This window comes from Carcharhinus amblyrhynchos, chromosome 8 (genome assembly GCF_965287045.1).
Source record: "Carcharhinus amblyrhynchos chromosome 8, sCarAmb.v2.hapA, whole genome shotgun sequence".
NCBI lineage: Eukaryota > Metazoa > Chordata > Chondrichthyes > Carcharhiniformes > Carcharhinidae > Carcharhinus > Carcharhinus amblyrhynchos.
Window position 1 is genome coordinate 108258355 of NC_137331.1, and position 20372 is coordinate 108278726.

At 44.5% G+C, this 20372-nt stretch overlaps 1 protein-coding gene across 1 annotated transcript in view; it reads left to right on the forward strand.

Annotated features, from left to right (window-relative positions):
• The first annotated feature begins 16439 nt into the window (after positions 1–16439).
• Positions 16440–20372, forward strand: part of LOC145347082 (G-protein coupled receptor 20-like) — a 50447-nt gene continuing 46514 nt past the window's right edge. Inside the window, exon 1 of the mRNA XM_080194992.1 lies at positions 16440–16507. The gene's annotated coding sequence lies outside the window, so the exon portion shown is untranslated. The remainder of the gene's footprint in view (positions 16508–20372) is intronic.

Genomic DNA, 20372 nt, shown 5'->3' on the forward strand with positions numbered 1-20372 from the left:
TGGTTAATCCACCACACCTACATTGCTAATTCATAGTAAAGAGCACCCCTTGTCCCACTGCCTTCAGTCAGAGTATTACCCCGGATTTCAGACAATTTACTTTTACCTTTGGGGACAGAAGGAGATTTTTCTTTATCCTTCAATTGTTATGCACTGTCAGAAAGGATGATTGAAGCAGGGTCAATAGCAACATTCACAAAGGAACTGGATCTTTCGGGTGAGATTTTCTGGGCCCACCTGCTGCAGGAACCGTAAGGGGGGGGGACAGAAAATTCAATGGACCATTTGAACTCGGGCAAGAATTTCCAGTCTTGGGGCAGGCGTGGCTGGAAAACCTTGCTCCTATATCTGAAAATGGAAAATGCACAGGGTTATGGGGAAAGAACAGGCGAGTGGGACAAATTGTGATATGCAAGTTGGGGCATTGCCGCTTTAAGGGAGTGGGTGAGGTCACCTGGGGTGTGGGGTGAGCTGGTTGGGAGGCACCCTGAGTAGGTAGTTGTCATTTGGAGTGTGGAGCGAGTAGATTGAGTAAAGATTTCTGTTCGCTGATGCCTGACTGTGGAGTAGTTCTTGAGGAGACACTTCAGTACTCAGCGATTTAACAAATTGCATAGATCTTTCAAAAGGCCTGCACAGGTACAACGGTGTGGAGTTGTGAGGCTTCTTACAGGTACAATGGGTCACAAGTGCTGCAACCCTATGAATTTTTCAAAACCAATTTTGTGCATTTTGAAATGTAAAATGTGCACAACACCCAAAGTTGTCTGGCATAATTAAAGCAAAAGTTATATCTTGGCTATAACGTGGAGTGGAAACTTATGGAAGAGAAAGTCCAGAGCCTGCACTTCATTTTCAGACCAAAACAAAAGCAAACTACTGCGGATGCTGGAAATCTGAAATCGAACAGAAAATGCTGGATCCACTCAGCAGATCTAGCAGCGGTTGGTGGCCAGAGTTAATGTTTTGAGTCCGTATGACTCTTCTATTTTGCAAGATGTCGGAACTCCAGAAGACGAGTTATACAAGCTCGACACATTTGCTGGAATTTTACTGCCGCCCCACCCGCCACGGGAATCGTAGCGGGCGAGGGGTGGACAATGGAAAGGTCCATTGACCTTGGGTGGGATTTTATGGTTTTGGAGCGAGCAAGGCTGTAAAATCCCACACATCAACACTATTCCTTTTGCCACAGACACTGCCAGACCTCCTGAGTTAATCCGGCATTTTCTGTTTTTTGCTTCCTTTTAGGACATTGCTGCTGCTAACAAAGGTCCATCTATTGCCCATCTTTACTTTCCCTGAAACAGCCATGGTCATTCTGGCAACATCAGTACCTCAGTGCTAGCAGGTAGAGTATTTAGCAGGTAGTGACTGTGAAGGAAAAGCAATAGATATGTCCAAGTCAGGATAGTGTTGGAGATTTAACTTGAATTCTTTTCAGGTATGATGTGGAAATGCTGGCATTGGACTGGAGTAAGCAAGTAAGAAGTCCCACAACACCAGGTTAAATTCCAACAGGTTTATTTGGCCAAATAAATCTATTGGACTTTAATCTGATGTCGTGAGACTTCTTACTGTTCTTTTCAGCTGACAGCTGTCCTTTTCTCAACCCCTGTTTTGGTTGGTTGGTCTGTTGATTTTTTGCTGGTTTTGGGACGAAGAAAATTCTCACTGGACAGCCCCCCTCCCCCTCCACCACCAACACCCTCCCACCCAATGCTCCTCAGTAATAGAGGTTACTGGGAAAGGAGATGCTTTTAAAGTAAGCTTAGTCCTGGGTAACGTTAACCTTTTTTTGAGTATTCCTGTGGCTTCAACCATCCAGTTGACTGACAAATATTTCATCACACTCCCGACTTGAATGTTCACCTGGTGGATAGAATTTGAGGACGCAGGAGATGAGATACTATTTTTATTATTATTTGTTCGTGGGAGATGGGTGTTACTGGCTAGGCCAGCATTTATTGCCCATCCCTAGTTGCCCTTGAGAAAGTGGTGGTGAGCTGCCTTCTTGAATCACTGCAGTTCACGTTCTGTGATCTCAAGGTTCTAGACCTGGAAAAATGCGTCCCTTGTCCAAAATCCAGAGGATAAAGTATGTCACATGACCTCCCCTAAGCTGCCAGAACCTATAATATTGTCGTGTGGAACCAAATCTGGGCAGCCCATCATTTTCCAGCCAACAGGTAGATGCAGAACATGTTCTGTCCAGGTAATTTGCCTGGCCCTCATTTACACTGTGCACCACTGGAGTATCAGGACTCTTGTATTATGGGTGGCACAGCGGTTAGCGCTGCTGCCTCATAGCACCAGAGACCCAGGTTCGATCCCTAGTCTGTGCGAAGTCTGCATGTTCTCCCTGTGTCTGCATGGGTTTCTTCCATGTACTCTGGTTTCCTCCCACTGTCCAAAGATGTGCGGATAGGTTGATTGGCCATACTAAATTGCCCTCAGTGTCGGGGGGACTAATAGGGTAAATATGTGGGGATAGGGCCTTCGGGCGCTCCGGTTTCCTTTCACAGTCTGAAAGTCGTGCTGGTTAGGTGCATTGGCCGTGCTAAATTCTCTTTCAGTGTACCCAAACAGTTGCAGGAGTGTGGCAACTAGCAGATTTTCACATAACTTTATGGCAGTGTTAAAGTAAGACTATTTGCGGCACTAATAAATAAACTTCATAAACATCAACTGTCAGTGCTTAAGAGGCTAATTCATCTCCACATGCCTTGTTCCATTGTGGAAGTCCTTGTTTCTGGAAAGACAGATTATCCTGGAGTCAGGAGCCTGCTAATCTCTGAAGGAATACATCATCAGAGTTGATTTTGGATTCTGGACTCACGTGAAACCATAACTCTCGTTCCTCTCATGGTCTTTGTTCTGCGCCCCTTTCTTTCCTTGACCCTTCTTGTATTGTACAAGTGCAAAAGGGGCGGACATTGCAAAACCTATTCTTGCGTTGTGTATGTGTGGAAGATAAACCAATCGTCTTATCATAAAATCCCTACAGTGCAGAAGGAGGCCATGCTGCCCATTGACCCTGCACAGACCACAATCCCACCCAGGCCCTATCCCCACATATTTAGCCTATTAGCCCCCCTGACACTGAGGGCAATTTAGCATTGGCAATCAACATAATCCACACATTTTTGGACTGTGGGAGGAAACCAGAGCACCCAGAGGAAGCCCTCGCAGACACGGGGAGAATGTGCAGTCTCCACACAGACAGTGACCCGAGGCTGGAATTGAGCCCGTGTCCCTGGTACTGTGAGGTAGCAGTGCTAACCATTGTGTCACCATGCCACCCCAGCCACTGTGCAATATTTAGTCATTATAATGATCTTGTCTTGTCTTGAGTTTCCTATGGCGTTACTTCAAACTGAAAGATTGGGGAAAACTCCCCACCACTTGTAAAGGGTGAAATGAAAAATCAAAAACCCCTTTCTGTTTATAATCAGATGGTGAGAGGAGGAATCCAGATTGTTTAAATTAAGTTCCCCACCTCACCCTTCCCCATCCATAACAACTGATTGCAGTTAAAGTCTCTCCTCCAGCCTGCTCAGCCAGTTCTCAAATAAATAAGTGAAATCATGTTTATACCCTGGTGGCTTTAAAGTAAATACAGTTATTAAGCTATTTGCAAGGTATATTGTTGATGGAAGCCTCTGCATAACTATTTGCCAATTAGTAGAATCTGTTAATTATCTATTCATTCATGATTTGTGGCTGTCATTGACAAGGCCAGAATTTATTGCCATCCAAATTTCCTTTGAGAAGTGGTAGCGTCATTTTGAACTGCTGCAGTCCATGTGGTGTGGGTACTTTCATATGGTGTAGGTACCCCCACGGTGCTGTTAGGGAGGAAGCTCCAAGTCTATGACCCAGCTGGGAAGGTGATATAGTCCCAAGTCAGGACAGTGAATGACTTGGAGGGGAACTTGCTAGTGGTGGTGTTTTCATGCATCTGTTGCCCTTGGCCTTCTAGGTAGTAGAGGTCGCGGGCTTGGAAAGAGCTGTCGAAGGAGCCTTGGTGAGTTGCTACAGTGAATCTTGCAAGTGATACACTGCCACGTGCATCAGTAACAGAGGGAAGCGACAGTTTCAGGTGGTGGATGGAGTGCCAATGAATAGGGCTGCTTTGTTCTAGGTAGTGTTGAGCTTCTTGAAAGGTGTTGGAGATGCACTCATCCAGGTAAGTGGAGAGTATTCCATCACACTCCTGACTCGCACAGACTCCGAGGAGTCAGGAGGTGAGATATTTGGAACAAAATTCCCGGCCTCTGAGGTAGCTCAATATAGCTCTTGTAGTTATGAAATTCACATCCAGCCAATGTTCTCTGAGTGTTGGCCATTTGACCCATGATTCTCGTGTCTACGTAACTTACGAGTCATGCTTTCGCAGCTGAAGCAGTATTTTTATTTATCTGGCTTATATTCCCAATTAAGTTCAGCCTGTTCCTTTGTTAGTAAAATTCTCTGGCAACAAAGAAAGAACAAGCTGAATAATTGTGGCTCAGTTCCAGTGGGGTATAAAAAGAAAGAATGTGTATTTCAGTCTCCATCGAGGCAACTGACACTCAGCTCTGGGTGAACTTGTCCCCCAGGATGGATGGAATCGGGAATAAGTCAGACAGAGTAATGCATAGTCATATACAATAAATGCCTAAAACCCCACCGAACCCAACAATGGAACATGCAATATTTAATCATCATTATTATCTTATTTAGTTTTTCTCCCTCCCTTCCTATTACTATCACTCCCTTCCTTATAAGCACTAAAGGGTAGCTCAGTTGGGGATTCAGTCTGTCCTGATGTTGCAGCTGAAGGTATCTGAATCGGCCAATTTAGTGATCATACAATCACTGAATCCTTACAATACAAAAGGAGGCCATTCAGCCCATCAAGTCCACACCGGCTCTCCAACAGAGCATCCTACCAAAGCTCTAACCCCATGATCCCCACAGATTTACCCCACTAATCCCTCTAAACTGCACATCCTGGGACACTAAGTGGCAATTTAGCACAGCCAATCCACCAAACCCGCACATGTTTGGAGTGTACCCGGAGTACCCGGAGGAAACCCACGCAGACACGGAGAGAACATGCAAACTCCACACAGACAGTCACCCAAGGCTGGAATTGAATCCAGCTCCCTGAAGCTGTGAGGCTGCAATGCTAGCCACTGTACAACCGTGCCACCCAAAATATCAGAAATGTATCCATTTTTGGCAATGCTCTCCCCTGGTCAGGTTCTATTCTTTCTAACTTAACCCTATGAGCTGCCACTGGGCACATTAATTCAGTCAAGCCATTTTGCCACGCTTTAGAACGTGCATGAGTGTGTAAGGAATCGAACAACATGTTAATTTATACCCAAACAGTAGAAAGTAAGATTGTCAGGGCTAGTTTTGGACGTCATAAAATTCAAGTGATTAAGAAGCTGAATTTAGAAACTGATCCCATGGACTCCTGGGTTTGACCTGCCATCATGGGAGATAAATAGTCCCTCCTCTGCACTGCATCTCCCCTTTGGAATGAGATAGCTTTCAAGTAGAAGGCTGAGCCTTCAGTTGTTCCTCCTGGCTTTGGCATCAAATATAAAAAGGAAACAGCTCGATTATTTATTTATTAGTGTCGCAAGTTGGCTGATATTGGTACTGCGATGAAGTTACTGTGAAAAGCCCCTAGTCGCCACACTCCGGTGCTTGTTCAGGTACACTGAGCACCTAACCAGCATGTCTTTCAGAATGTGAGAGGAAACCGGAGCACCTGGAGCAAACCCACACAGACATGGGGAGAACATGCAGACTTCATACAAACAGTGACCCAAGCCAGGAATCGAACCCGGGTCCCGGGTGCTGTGAGGCAGCAGTGCTAACCACTGTGCCACCGTGCTGCCCCTATTAACCTCCACTCCCTGACACTTGTCTTCCCCCAGGCCTTAAAAAATCCAATCTCTTCATGAAAAATGCCCCCTTTCCACAAGCCGGGAATTGAACTCATGTCTCTGGTACTGTGAGGCAGCTGTGGGTTTTACTGTTCCCTATACTTGTCATCTCTTCCAGCCCACAATCGAACAAAGTTTCTACCATTTGGCATAATTTCAACCATTGATGACCAGGCCGTCAGATGTCAAGGCTCCAACCTCTGAAATTTCCTCCTTAAACCTTTCCACTGGTTCCCTCTTCTCACTGGACTCCCCTTAAAAACTTCCTCTTTGACCAAGATTTTGGTGACTCGTCCACTATGGGGTTCCTTGGAGGCCCTGCTCGTTGCTCAGCCAGAGTGCCAGGGGGCAGTGCTCTGCCTTGTCCCTCACCACCCAGGTTCTGTAATCACCACCAAACCTCAGAGTTGTTGTTAGGACTCATTTTCATTTTTGGAAACCAGCAGTGATTCCCACGGGTGCAATGTCACACTGGCAGTGGGTTAGAGGGGCTGGGGAGGGGAGGGGACAGATGATCTGTTGACTCTTGAAGCAAACCATTTAAGAATATTTAAATGTATGCAAATTGATGGTAATCAAGTTCACATCCTTACTGGGTGTGAACCTGATGATGTCGCCATGCTTGTCGGGGAGGGGGGGTGCGAGGGTTGCTGAAGGGAGGCAGAGGAAGACCTCAAACTGAGATCTTGCCACTGCACATCTTGTTGTACTTCTCTCAAGACAGTTAGCAGCTGCAACGGGATGTGCACCTTTGGCAAACGGGCCCAGAGTATCACAGGCCCTATCTCAAGGTACAATCCCAAGTCTAACATCGTCTATTCCATGGTTTGCTCCAGAATCTGCTGATCTATGAAATTATCCCAAAAACTTTCTATGAATTCATCATCTTCACAATCTTTTCTCATCTATATATTGCAGCTGTATAGGACCCTGGTCAGACCCCACTTGGAGTACTGTGTTCAGTTCTGGTCGCCTCATTACAGGAAGGATGTGGAAGCCATAGGAAGGGTGCAGAGGAGATTTACAAGGATGTTGCCTGGATTGGGGAGCATGCCTTATGAGGATAGGTTGAGGGAGCTCAGCCTTTTCTCCTTGGAGAGACGAAGGATGAGGGGCGACCTGATAGAGGTGTATAAGATGTTGAGAGATATTGATCGAGTGGATAGTCAGAGGCTTTTTCCCAGGGCTGAAATGGTTGCCACAAGAGGACACAGGTTTAAGGTGCTGGGGAGTAGGTACAGAGGAGATGTCAGGGGTAAGTTTTTCACTCAGAGGATGGTGGGTGCATGGAATGGGCTGTCAGCAACGGATTCGATAGGGTTTTTCAAGAGACTTTTAGATAAGTACATGAAACTTAGTAAGATAGAGGGTTATAGATAAGCCTCGTAATCTCTGAGGTAGGGACATGTTCGGCACAACTTTGTAGGCTGAAGGGCCTGTATTGTGCTGTAGTTTTTCTATGTTTCTATCTGATTATTCCAGTCTATACATAGATTAAAATCACATATGACAATCGCCTTACCTGTCTGACAAGCTCTTACTATACATTCTTTGATAGCTGCCCTAACAGCTGATTAATGTTTAGGGGCCGGTACACCACTCCCACATCATTCCCTGTCTCTACCAAACTGTTTCTATATCCAGGCTTCTCAAATTTAAGTGATCCTTCTCTTTTGTGTTAATTTCATCTTTAATTAACAGAACCACCCCTCCACCTTTACCTCACATCCAATCCTTCCTAAAAGTCACATATCCTTCAATATTCAGGTCCCAATCTATGCAGCCATGTCTCTGTGATGACTATTAGATCATACTTTTCAATCTCTGTTCACACCATCAGTTCATATGTGTTGTTTTGAATGTAATTTGCGTTTAGATAGAGTCTTAAGTTTTGTCTTATCTTATTTTTGTAACTTCGAGCCTTATCTGTTGGTTCATTCTTAAACTTGCACTTCCTGTCTGGTATTGTCACACGCTATTTATCATTTCCCATATTCATATCTTTTTCCCTTGCCTTGCTTCTACTCTTTGATGTACCACATCTGCACACATTTGATCCCTTTCTTTGACTATTTACTTGAAAACCTTCCCTCCTTCCCCAGTTATGAACACTAGTCCCAGCATGGTTCAGCTATGGAATATCTCAACAGTACAATCCCCCCCTTTCCCTGGTACTGATGCCAGAGCCCCACAACTGGAACCCATTTCTCTCACACCTGCCTTTGTTCCACAACCAAAAAGCTGGGAGAAGCACAAAAGGATGGATGGAAAGTTTCTACGCTGGATCATTCAATGATGAGTCGCAGGGAAAAACTGAACCTCATTGTCCTTGCTGTCCACGACAGAAAAGGAGACACCAACATCCCAGTTAACTGGGCCCAAAAAGTATTAGAATTACACTCAATGCCATTTTAACATTGGGAATTGAAGATCACCTAAAACAGGTCTTAGGCATTATGAAGGTTTCAATCAAGGGCCTACCACCTTTTCAGGACCCATTCCAGAAATTATTTGATCTCATTACAAGACTGAGTCTATTCGCTCAGGATAAATGATCTACATGCAGTGTAATGAACAACCCTGAAAGGGATCACTGGAGGCCCACCATTAATATGTTAAGTTCTATTTAAAAAAAATGTACCTCTATGTGGAGCCAGGAGCTCCAGGAGAACTCCTCATGACTCCTTTGCACACTATGTATATTGATAGAGGCACACCCATCTATATATAAAAAGTTACAGACTTTTTACTAAGTATTTATTTAGTTTCTGTAATGTTTAGTCATGGATATATTTAGCATTTGGATTTAAATTAATGCTTATACTATTTTTAAACTTGGAATCTCATGAATTAGGCAAAAAAGGAATAGACAGAATATGGGGGAAGGTGGAGGAGGTTAATTTTGTTAGAAACTAAAAGCTGTAATTTGCCCCTATTTAAGGTTATTTTGGAGCCGGGTTTTACCGGGCTCACTACCTCTGGATGGAATTGCGACAGCTCATTGAATCAGATATCGTGCCTAAAACGAGATTCCCGCTGGAAAGCAAACCTGCCGCAGTGTTCCCAGCCCGGTCCACTGGCCCTGATCAGGTTCCCAACTAGAGTGGGGGGGGATCTAGTTGATTAGGCAAAGCTGCTCATTGTAATGGTATTAGGCGGCTGGAAGCCTGATTCAGAGGCCTCCTGTGATGAATCTGACCTCCTCCCCATGGGAAGCTCACCGGGCAGGCTATGGTGCAGGCCCTGGGAGACTGGGCACCTTGTACTCCAAGGGTGGGAGAGACAGGGAGGTAAGCCTGTGTGCCTCTATGCTGCCACCAGGCTACAGAGGGAGGGTCCTCAAAGGGACCTGGGGGTTGGGGGAAGAGGTTGATCTCAGAACTCTCACGTGGGATGGGGGTCTCGTGACAGCACTTGTCCTTGTTGCCCTGAGAAAGGCTTGTTCAGTTTCAGGATGGTGAATTCAGACACCATTCTGGGGTAGGAAAGTTCATTATCATCTCTGTCCTCTGAAACCTTTGAAATGCCTTAGTCACTTTGATATCCATGCCCGTTGGACACCTGGAAGCCTTTAAAATCATCGCAGCTCCCCATTCCACAACAGGATTGAGCCAACGTTCCAAGTCCTCTTTAAATTGCTCTTATAGAAATGACCTGTCAAGATTAATGGGCAGCACGGTGGCACAGCGATTAGCATTGCTGCCCCACAGCGCCAGGGATCCAGGTTCAATTCCCGGCTTGGATCACTGTCTGTGTGGGGTTTGCACATTCGCCCCGTGTCTGCGTGGGTTTCCTCCAGGTGCTCCAGTTTCCTCCCACTGTCCAAAGATGCGCAGGTTAGGTGGATAGACCATGCTAAATTGCCCCTTAGTGTCAGGGGGACTAGCTAGGGTAAATGAATGGGGTTATGGGCCTGGATGGGATTATAGTCAGTGCAGATCCGAAGCCTCCTTCTGCATTGTAAGATTCTGTGATTGCTCGGGAGATCTCCTTGCTTTTCCTCGTAAGCCACAGCTACTGTGAAAACCCTTTGAACTGCTTTGATGGTCAGTTTCACTGGGGAAAACCCTTTTAACATCGGAAGATTAGCATCTGGCGTCTGCATTCTTTGAAGTGGTTTGATTAACAGGTATGGATAACGTACCAACCAACCAAGAGCCTTGTTTGTTTCTCTTTCCCATCTTGCTTGAATGCATCGCGAATATTTTGTAAACATTGTGGTAGAAAAGAGGAAGTTAAACCTCATAAAATACGTAACCTAATGGCAATGCTTATAAACATTAAGGATTTGATCCCATAAGAGCACTTTAAAGAGGCTTTTAACAACTGGGCCAATTCCTATTGTGGAGTGGTGCGCTACGATGATTTTGAAGGCTTCCAGGTGTCTAAGGGGCACGGAAGTCAAAGCGATGAGGTTTTAGAGAACAGAGGCAATATTCTGAATTCACCATCCTGAGCAGTAAAGGAATTAAGGATTATGGTGAGTGGGCAGGGAAGTGGAGCTGAGTCCATGAAAAGATCAAGCATGATCTTATTGAATGGCAGAGCAGACTCAAGGGGCCAGTTGGCCAGTCCTGGTCCTAGTTTTTATGTTCTTAAGCTAAACAATACCCTTCCCAGGGCAACATAGACAAGTGCAGCGACTAGACCCCCAACCTGGGGAAGAGTCCTGAGCCCACCCTCTGCAGTCTGATAGTGACAGTGGGGCAAATGGGTACAACACTTACCTCCCTGCCCCACTCGTAGTACAAGACATCGGGTCAGGGTGTCACTGCCGATGTGCCAGGGAGCAGTTCAAGGTTGACATGGGGGGTCCTGAGGGTTCCTGAGAGGATTCCGGAAGGAGCACCTGAGGGAGGCCTCAAAGGAGTCTGGAAGGGTCCTGAGGGGAGTTGAGTTGAGGTCTAAGCAGAGTGTCTCTTTAATGGAGGGCCATTGAGGCCCCTGGCCCTGGGCCAATCTCCTGCCTGCATGACCTGGGGATGATGCCCTGTTTCAGTGGTGGGGGGAAGGATGTCCCTCTGTGTCGAGGGTTTGGGACACTCCCCTTGTCAACAGGCGTGACCATGTCCATTGTGGGGGAAAGGGGGCACCCCCTTGTTGGCGCAGAGATTGGGGTGTCTTTTAAAAAAGAGTTCCCAGTCTCTGGAAAGCCGGGCTGGTGGCATGTTTCAGGTTATGCACAAATTGAAATGGTTAAGCTGGGCAAACCCCCGATAGGTGCTACCAACGCCAGGGGAAACACTCCAAGCACAAACAGGTGAATTGCTCTCATTATCTTTGCTTGACGAGAAAATACAAAGTTTCCTTGAATATTATTTTTCACATAGAAGTTCTACAAATCATTTTTTCTTCTGGAACCATGGTGCACTTGCTGTAGATGGATGTCTGGGCTCTGTAGGAAGCAGACTTCACCAAGGAAGAGAATACAATCCTCATGTCCAATTTTCATCAGGTTGGCTATGGGTGTTGGTGAGATAAGATGAGAGAGTTAGCTTCTGGAGATGAGGGGGTTAGCTTATGAGGAGAGATTGAGTAGATTGGGCCTGTACTCGTTGGAGTTTAGAAGGCTGAGGGGGGATCTTATAGAGACTTACAAGATAATGAAGGGGCTAGATAGGGGGTAGAGGTAGAGAGATTCTTTCCACTTAGAAAGGAAACTAGAACTAGAGAGCACAGCCTCAAAATAAGTTGGGGGGGGCGTAGTTTAGAACAGAGTTGAGGAGGAACTTCTTCTCTCAGAGGGTGATGAATGTCTGGAATTCTCTGCCCTTAAGTGGTGGAGGCTACCTCGTTGAATATGTTTAAGTCATGGGTAGTTGGATTTCTGATCGACAAGGGAATTAAGGGTTATGGGGAGCAGGCGGGTAAATGGAACTGATCCACTTCAGATCAACCATGATCTTATTGAATGGCAGGGCAGGCTCGAAGGGCTAGAAGGCCTACTCCTGCTCCTATTTCTTATGTTCTTATGTTCTAAATTTCAGAGAAACCATCCGGCCATATGCTTAAATTCTGTGCTTATATGGATGAGATTTTGATTTTATTTGATTTATTATTGACACATGTATTAGTATACAGTGAAAAATATTGTTTCTTGCGTGCTATACAGACAAAGCAAACCACACATACAAAAGCAAATGAGAGAGTGTGGAATGCAGTGTTACAGTCATAACTAGGGTGTAGAGAAAGATCAACTTAATATCAGGTCCACTCAAAAGCCTGATGGCAGCAGGGAAGAAGCTGTTCTTGAGTTGGTTGAACATAGAACATAGAACACTACAGCACAAACAGGCCCTTCGGCCCACAAGCTGCGCCGATCACATCACCTACCTACCTACAGACCTATCTATAACCCTCAATCTCATTAAACCCCATATACTCATCCAGAAGTCTTTTAAAAGACCCCAGCGAGTTCGCCTCCACCACCACTGACGGCAGCCGATTCCATTCACTCACCACCCTCTGAGTGAAAAACTTACCCCTAACATCACTTCTGAACCTCCCTCCCCGCACCTTAAATCTGTGTCCTCTCGTAGCGACCATTTCAAACCGGGGAAATAGCCTCTGAGAGTCCACCCTATCTATTCCTCTCAACATTTTGTAAACTTCTATCAGGTCGCCTCTCAACCTTCGTCTCTCCAGGGAAAAGAGTCCCAGCTCCCTCAACCTAACTTCATAAGGCATGCCTCCCAGTCCAGGCAACATCCTTGTAAATCTCCTCTGCACCCTCTCAATAGCTTCCACTGTCTTCCTATAGTGAGGCGACCAGAACTGCGCACAATACTCCAAATGAGGCCTGACAAGGGTCTTATAAAGTTCCAGCATTACCTCCCGACTCCTAAACTCAATCCCTCGATTAATGAAGGCCAGTACACCATACGCCTTCTTGACCACCTCCTCCACCTGCGAGGCCGATTTAAGAGTCCTGTGGACCCGGACCCCAAGATCCTTCTGCTCCTCAACACTACTCAGACTTCTGCCCTTGATAGTGTACTCGTTCATCCCGTTGGTTCTGCCAAAATGGACGACTACACATTTATCCGCGTTTATCCGCGTTGAAGTCCATTGGTTGGTACATGACCTCAGACTTTTGTTACGGAAAATACTCCATAACCCCATATATTTTACTCTGCTGATCCCGCTGGCAATAAGGGGCCATTTAGCATGGCCAATCAACCTAACCCACACACCTTTGGAGTGTGAGAGGAAACCAAAGCACCAGGCAGACACAGGGAGTATGTGCAGACTCCGCACAGACACTGTAGGCCAGAATTGAACAAACAAAGAACAAAGAACAAAATCAGCCCGGGAAACAGGCCCTTTGGCCCAACGAGCCCACGCCGCCATCTCAACACCACCAGTCCACCTCTCCACCCACGACCCCTGTCTAATGTTTTATGGCCATCCAGATTGAGGGAATCTGATTTAGGGACAATTTATTCCTGCCAATCAGCCTAACAGCACATCTTTGGGATGTGGGAGGAAACCGGAGCACCCGGAGAAAACCCACGCAAGCACGGGGAGAATGCGCAAACTCCCACAGACACCGGCCCAAATCCATGTGTCTGCACAGCAATCAGCGATAGTCACTGAGCCGTCGTCTTGTCCAGTATCTTGTCCAGTTTAGGCACACACTAACGACATGAAGCACTAGGCCAATCTCGAACAACCCCAGTATGACCCATCGCGTGTATGCCTCTCGTTAGACACAAGGTGGACCGACTTAAAACCTGTGAATGAAAAGAGAAAAAACATTATTATCATACCACAACCATTTAACATGGGTTCCTGGTGCTTTGAGGCAGTAGTGCCAATCACTGTGCCACCATGCTGCCCATTAAAGTGGATGCGTTTAATCATTGCTCCAGAGAGATAAAGACATTTGTTTATGCAACTGTGATACTTTGTTATCCAGTCATAAAATAATGAAGATCCATACGAAATTTACAAACCACTTGTCAGATCCAGGGCCTTTAAGCTTCTTCCCATTTCCCTATCACTCTTCTAAGAGATGCTAGGAAAGTTATCTTCATTTTGGAGTTAGATACATCACAAAAATACTAATACGAAGAGCTGTATTAAAATACTCAAATATCAGCAATTTAAAAATGATCATAACACTAATGTACTTATATGCACAAAACCTAACAAATGAAAGAAACACAACACCAGTTTTAGGGGAAAAATTAATGAAAAACAAATATCAAGTGTTGTTGTGCATCTGCATTACAACAGCAATTATGCTTCAAAAGAACTTCATTGGCTGTAAAGTGGTCATGGGAAGCACTAAAGAAAGCAAGGCTTTCTTTTTCCTTTCATCAGAATGTGAAAAGAATGCCGTCAGGCTATGTGAACCTAGCTTGCCCATTAGCAACAGGCAGCAACCAGTAGAATGCGGGTTTACATTGGGTCTCAGGGAGTAAAATCCAGCCACAGATTGAGTCTACTAAAAAACTGTCTCTCCCATCCCCACCCTCACCCTCAAGCACACAATTTAATCATGAGGTGAGACCATGGGGTGAATTTTCCCATCCCGCCCGTCACGGGAACCGTAGTGGGTAAGGGGTGGACCATGCAAAGGTTCGTTGACCGCGGGTGGGATTTTCCAGTTTTGGGGCAAGTGCAGCCAGAAAATCCCACTGTGTTTCTTCCAAGTTTACCAAGGGCGGCACAGTGGCACAGTGGTTAGCACTGCTGCCTCACAGCACTAGGTTCCTACATTTGATTTCGCCTTGAGTGACCATTTGTACGGAGTCTGCATGTTCTCACCTTGCCTGCATAGGTTTCCTCTGGGTACTCCAGTTTCCTCCCACAGTCCAATGATGTGCAGGTTAGGTACATTGTCCATGCTAAATTGCCCCTGAGTGTTCATCAATGTGTAAGTTAAGGCAGTATGATGGCACAGTGGTTAGCACTGCTGCCTCACAGCACTAGGGATCCAGGTTCGATTCCCAGTCTGGGTCACTGTCTGTGTGGAGCTTGCACATTCTCCCTGTGTCTGTGTGGGTTTCCTCCCACAGTCTGAAAGGTGTGTTAGTTAGGTGTATTAGCCATGCTAAATTCTCCCTCAGCGTACCTGAACACGCATCAGAGTATGACGACTAGGGGATTTTCACAATAATTTCATTGCACTGTTAATGTAAGTCTACTTTTGACACTAATAAATAAACTTTGAAACTTTAAAAAAAAGTTAGGTGGTTTCGCCATCCGTACTATAGGGATGGAGGGGAGGAGTTGGATTGGGGAGTGCAGACTCAATGAGTCAAATGGCCTCCTTCTGCACTGTAGGGATTTTATGTTCTATGCCAATCCACCAATGCTCTGTGTTCATGGGCACCTTGCAATAATTGAGCGCAAGAAGTAAATTCTGTCCCTCTCCAAAAGTAACCAGACACCTTGGCACGTGACTCTGAACACAACGCAGTTTGTAGAATTTGCGTTTGGAAATTAGCATTGAAGAAACTACTTTTTGCCATTTCAAAGATAAAATATGATCCTGAACAGAGGGCAAAATGTGACTTCTGGTTTCCAACTAAAGCAGCTCTCTCTGCTGCCCCCTTCATTCAATCTGTTCCCCTTTGGTTAACATATGAGCTTCTAAGTTTAAAAATAGCTGAAGCATTAAGTCTCGATCCTAAATATATCAAGGACAAAACATTTAAGGAGAGCGATCCATCATTAAGGTGCAAAAAATCAGCATTCCATCAGAACCCCTCAGTTTCCCAGCAAAGTGTTGGAATATCCCCTTAACTTTGAGTTTTTAAAGCCTCTATATTATTTAAAGAAAGGAAGACTCAGGGAGGCAAAGCATTTCAAAAGTGTTGAGAGACTTGGATGACATTGCATCAACAGTTGTGTGGGCTGCTAAATACAGAAAGCTTATTTGAAAATTTGCATTGTGCTGCAGACTCTGCTGTTGCAAACGCTGTAAATCTGGAATCCTCTCTTGTTAAATTTTAAATAAGCTTTCAACAAAGTCAAACACTGTTAACACTGGATATACTTGATGATGCAAATATGCCCTGAATTATTTCATTGCTCACTTCTGCACACACACTTGGGAAAATCTCAAGCAGGCTAGTTAAAAGTGACAACTGTTACTTTAAGGATTACTATTTGTGCCCTAAGTTTCATATCCCATTCCTGTCGAGATCCTTGCACTTGAAAATAAATGTATGTGGAGTTTAATTATGCTTTGTTTTAAGTTAACCCATCCAGTCCTGTAACAACTTAAATCCTTGTCACTTATCTTACTGGAAACACTCTTAAATTTTATTTGGAATCACATCTCATGGTTTCTGTGGTGGTTTACATTTCAGTTATTGTGTAATTCTTCCATTGTTCCTGCAGGTTCACGGGTGTCTGCGTTTCAGTACATGTTGCCAAAGTCATGTAGATTTTAAGTTAAAGGAAAGATCTGACGTCAGCTGCCTCTAAATCATGTCTTGAGTTCCTCTGAGCCGGCCAAAGGCAAGTCCAAAACGATACATTGCGTGTCACATCGCAAAAGCATCTGAAATACAGAAGGAACCAGCTGCTTTCACTGAAATCTACTGCAAGTGAGTTCTGCTAATGTTCACTTTGTAAGAAAGGGTTTCTCATGAAGATAATCAAGAAATGTGATTTTTAAACTTCTAAACTGGAAATTCTCTAATTCTACCAAGTTTGTCTCCCTTGATGGTTTAAGTTAAAGTTTATCATAGATAAACTATGTTAGTGCTTACTGCATTTGTTTTAAGGTGTATGTATTTATTTTGCTAGTAGTTTACTCAGTGTATTGCCAGCATTTCAATGTTAAGTGCGCTGATAGTGATCTTTAATTTTCCTATTCCTTTGGCTGTAAAACAGGAGTGTTTTAGTAATATGCATATATTAGCTTAAAGAATTCAGAGTCAGATTGCTATATCACGAACATTTGCACCATTTCAACGTCTGTGTGCTTGTTCACCCAGTTAACTTTTCGGGTAGTCGGGACCAAGGATTATTAATAATACTATCTATTATTCATTTTGCTGTTCATTTTCATGACAAATGCTTTTTAAGTGCTATATTTCAGAATAGAAGATTTTTTTGTTCATATCAGAGTTTTTTAAAATCATCTATTCTGTAATTTCAATTCTTGTCATTTTTAAAGACTGATTTTACTAGATTCACACCAAAGTTTTATTTTGAATCACATCCAACCTCCCAACTTTTTTTAAATTATTTACTTTTCCCATGGAAAGTTGAATGAGGCAGTGAGAATCTATAGTGGGTAAATGGGTGTACAACAGACCAGGATTACTTGTTATAACACAACAACTTACATTGTTATAGCACCCCCTCATGTAGAAGAAATATCTCAGTGCTTTTCATAGGGAAAAGCAAAAGCCCGAGCCCAACATTGGAAGGATAAAGAGTAAACAAAAATCACAGTCTGAGGTATCCCTTAACATGTTTTTAAAAGGAAGAGGACCGCAGCATAGCAAAGTAGTTTAGGGAGACAGTGTCAAACAGCAGAGAGCAGACACTGAAAGTAGAGGAGAAGAAGGCACATGATTATTTAAGGTGGAGTGCACAATGCCACATATGATGGTAGAAATCAATGTGGGATAACAGCATGAATGTGTGTGAGATGAAGATGAAAGGTGGGATTTGCCGGCCGCATTCGCCCCGAGTCCAAAAGATCCTGCCCAAGGTCAATGAACCTCTTCGTGGTCTGTGTCCTGCCTGATACTATTTCCGTGGCAGGCAGGAGGGCAAATTCTGCCCCAAGGTTTAGATGTTGATGCATTGAGTGAGCAAAAAACTCAAGAGAGATTGGAGAGTTCTAGGATTATCACCGTCAGAAAATGATTTGATTTATTATTGTCACAAGTATTAGTATACAATGAAAAGTATTGTTTCTTGCATACTATACATACAAAGCATACTGTGCATAGAGAAGGAAAGGAAAGAGTGCAGAATGTAATGTTACAGTCATAGCTAGGATTTAGAGAAAGTTCGACTTAATATGAGATAGATCCATTCAGGAGTCTGATGGCAGCAGGGAAGGAGCTGTTTTTGAGCTGATTGGTACATGACCTCAGACTTTTGTATCTTTTTCCTGACGGGGGAAGGAGGAATAAAGTATGTCCGGGGTTCTTGATTATGTTGGCTGCTTTTCCAAGGCAGCAGGGAAGGAGCTGTTTTTGAGTGATTTTATTGAAACATTTAAGTTCATTGAGAGACTTGACAAAGTGAATGCTGTGAGGATGTTTTCCCTTGTGGAGAGACCAGAACTAGGGGACACAGTTTGGGTTCTCCCATTTAACACGGAGATGAGGCGACATTTATTTTCTCTCAGGGAATTCTTAGTTTTTGGGACTCTCTTCCCCAGATCGCAGTGATGGCAGGATCATTGTATATTTTTAAGGCAGAGGTAGATGGATTCTTGAATAACAGGGGAGTCAAAGGTTATGGGGGTAGGTGGGAACATCAAGTTGGGGTTGCAAAAAGGTCTTACTGAACGATGTTGCAGGCTTGAGGGGCCAAATGGCTTACTCCTGCTCCTAATTCGTACGTGCGTATGTTATGCAGTCTGTGTGAGCACTGTTGCCAGAACTTGAACACTGATGTTGGAATGAAGTGGAGCTTTGGATGAGGGGAGTGACTGTGGAAAAGATTGAAGAAATCCTGGAGACTTTGAGGTCATGGGTTTGAGCTTTTTGAGGCATCGAGTAAAAAGCAGCGTTAGAAGCAAATAGCTTCCAGAGATAGAAAAATAAAGCCTCAGCGGTGGATAAAAAGTCAGCTTGAAATAAGCCAAAGTTGCAGGCTTCTTCCTTCAATGTGAGGGGGAAGTCAAACAGCCACAAGCCAAAAGCACAGAAATACTGAGAAAGGTAGCATTTGTTTTGCTGCAACTACACCGAGGGAAATTTGGTTGTCCATGAATTAACGTTGAGCGGGTGGTGTCAAAGTACAAAAAGAGTCCTAAATTTGATAATGGTGCTCGAAGAGGTAGAATTGGGTGTGACATGAATGAGCACGAGGCCATTTTATTTCAGAAAATAGGCTTGTGGAAATGGGGTCACGTTTCATTAAGAGAATGGGTTTGATAAAGCCTGGGGGAAGGCGAGAGACGGGGAGTGGAGGCTAAGGTTAGCGTGGTGTACGGTGATGAAAAGAAGGCAGTAGGGACTTAGCTAATGTTCTCTCTTTAGAATAGAAGAAGCACATGAGCATCTTACTTTGGTGTTGGACGTAACAATAGAGGTTCCAGGAGGGAAACAGCAGAGGAATCAATAAAAGTTGTGGAAGAAGTTAAGAGGGTTCTTACTCTGTAGGAATATTCCGGAGTAGTGAGACATTCTAGGAGAGGGGCGATGTACCTGGAGAATTTCCTCAACTAAAAATTATCAGAAGTTGCAAGGCAGAAATACATAGAATGGAACCCCTACAGTACAGAAGGAGGGCATTCAGCTCATCGAGTCTGCACCGACCGCACTCCCACCCAGGCCCTATTCCTGTAACCCCACATATATACCCTGCTCATCCCCCTAACGCTAGGGTCAATTTAGCATGGCCAATCAACCTAACCCGCACATCTTTGCACTGTGGAAGGAAACCAGAGCACCTGCAGGAAACCCACACAGACACGCAAAGAATGTGCAAACTCCACACAGACAGTGACCCGAGGCTGGAATTGAACCCAGGTCCTTGGTGCTGTGAGGCACAGTGCGAACCACTGCGCCGCCGTGCTGCCCTAAGTTAAACTGTAAATCGACAAGAGTAAAATGTGCATCTGCAATAAACAAAATACATGTATTGAGTTTTAAAATACATGTATTGAATTTATGGAACAATAGAAAAACAATTGTAATAAAAATAGACCTAACTCTGAATTATCGCAGGTTTTTTTGTTGCAATTTTTGCATCTCTTTTTAATCATTCTTCCTGTCTGCAGGAAATGCAAATTTAGATATTTAGATTAGCAATGGTAAAATCTTTCCTTGACTTACTTTCTTTATGTTTTTCCCATAATAATGCAACCCAACTGAAAAAAGTTGGAAGCCATTATTGAGATGTTAGAAAGCCAAAGGTTGTCAACACCTGTCTGAGAACCAACATTCATGGTGAAGAAGAAATGGTGACGATTGAATAGAACAAAAAGGTGTGTTCCAATGGGTGGGATTTTCCCGCCGGAATTTTACCGCCTCGCCCATCCCAGAATCAGAGCAGGCAAGGCTCACAGAACAGAAACCTCCATTGGCCTCGGGTGGGATTTTACAATCTCACCTGAGCAGGCCGTAAAATCCCACCCGCCATGTGTCCCCCTCTCCCTCAGCGTGTTTCGTGGTGGTGGAGGTGGCCCGCCATTGACCAGCAGCAGGATCTTCTGGTCCCTCCACCATCAATGGGGTTTTCCATTGTACGTACCCCCACCATTGCCAGGGAACCCAC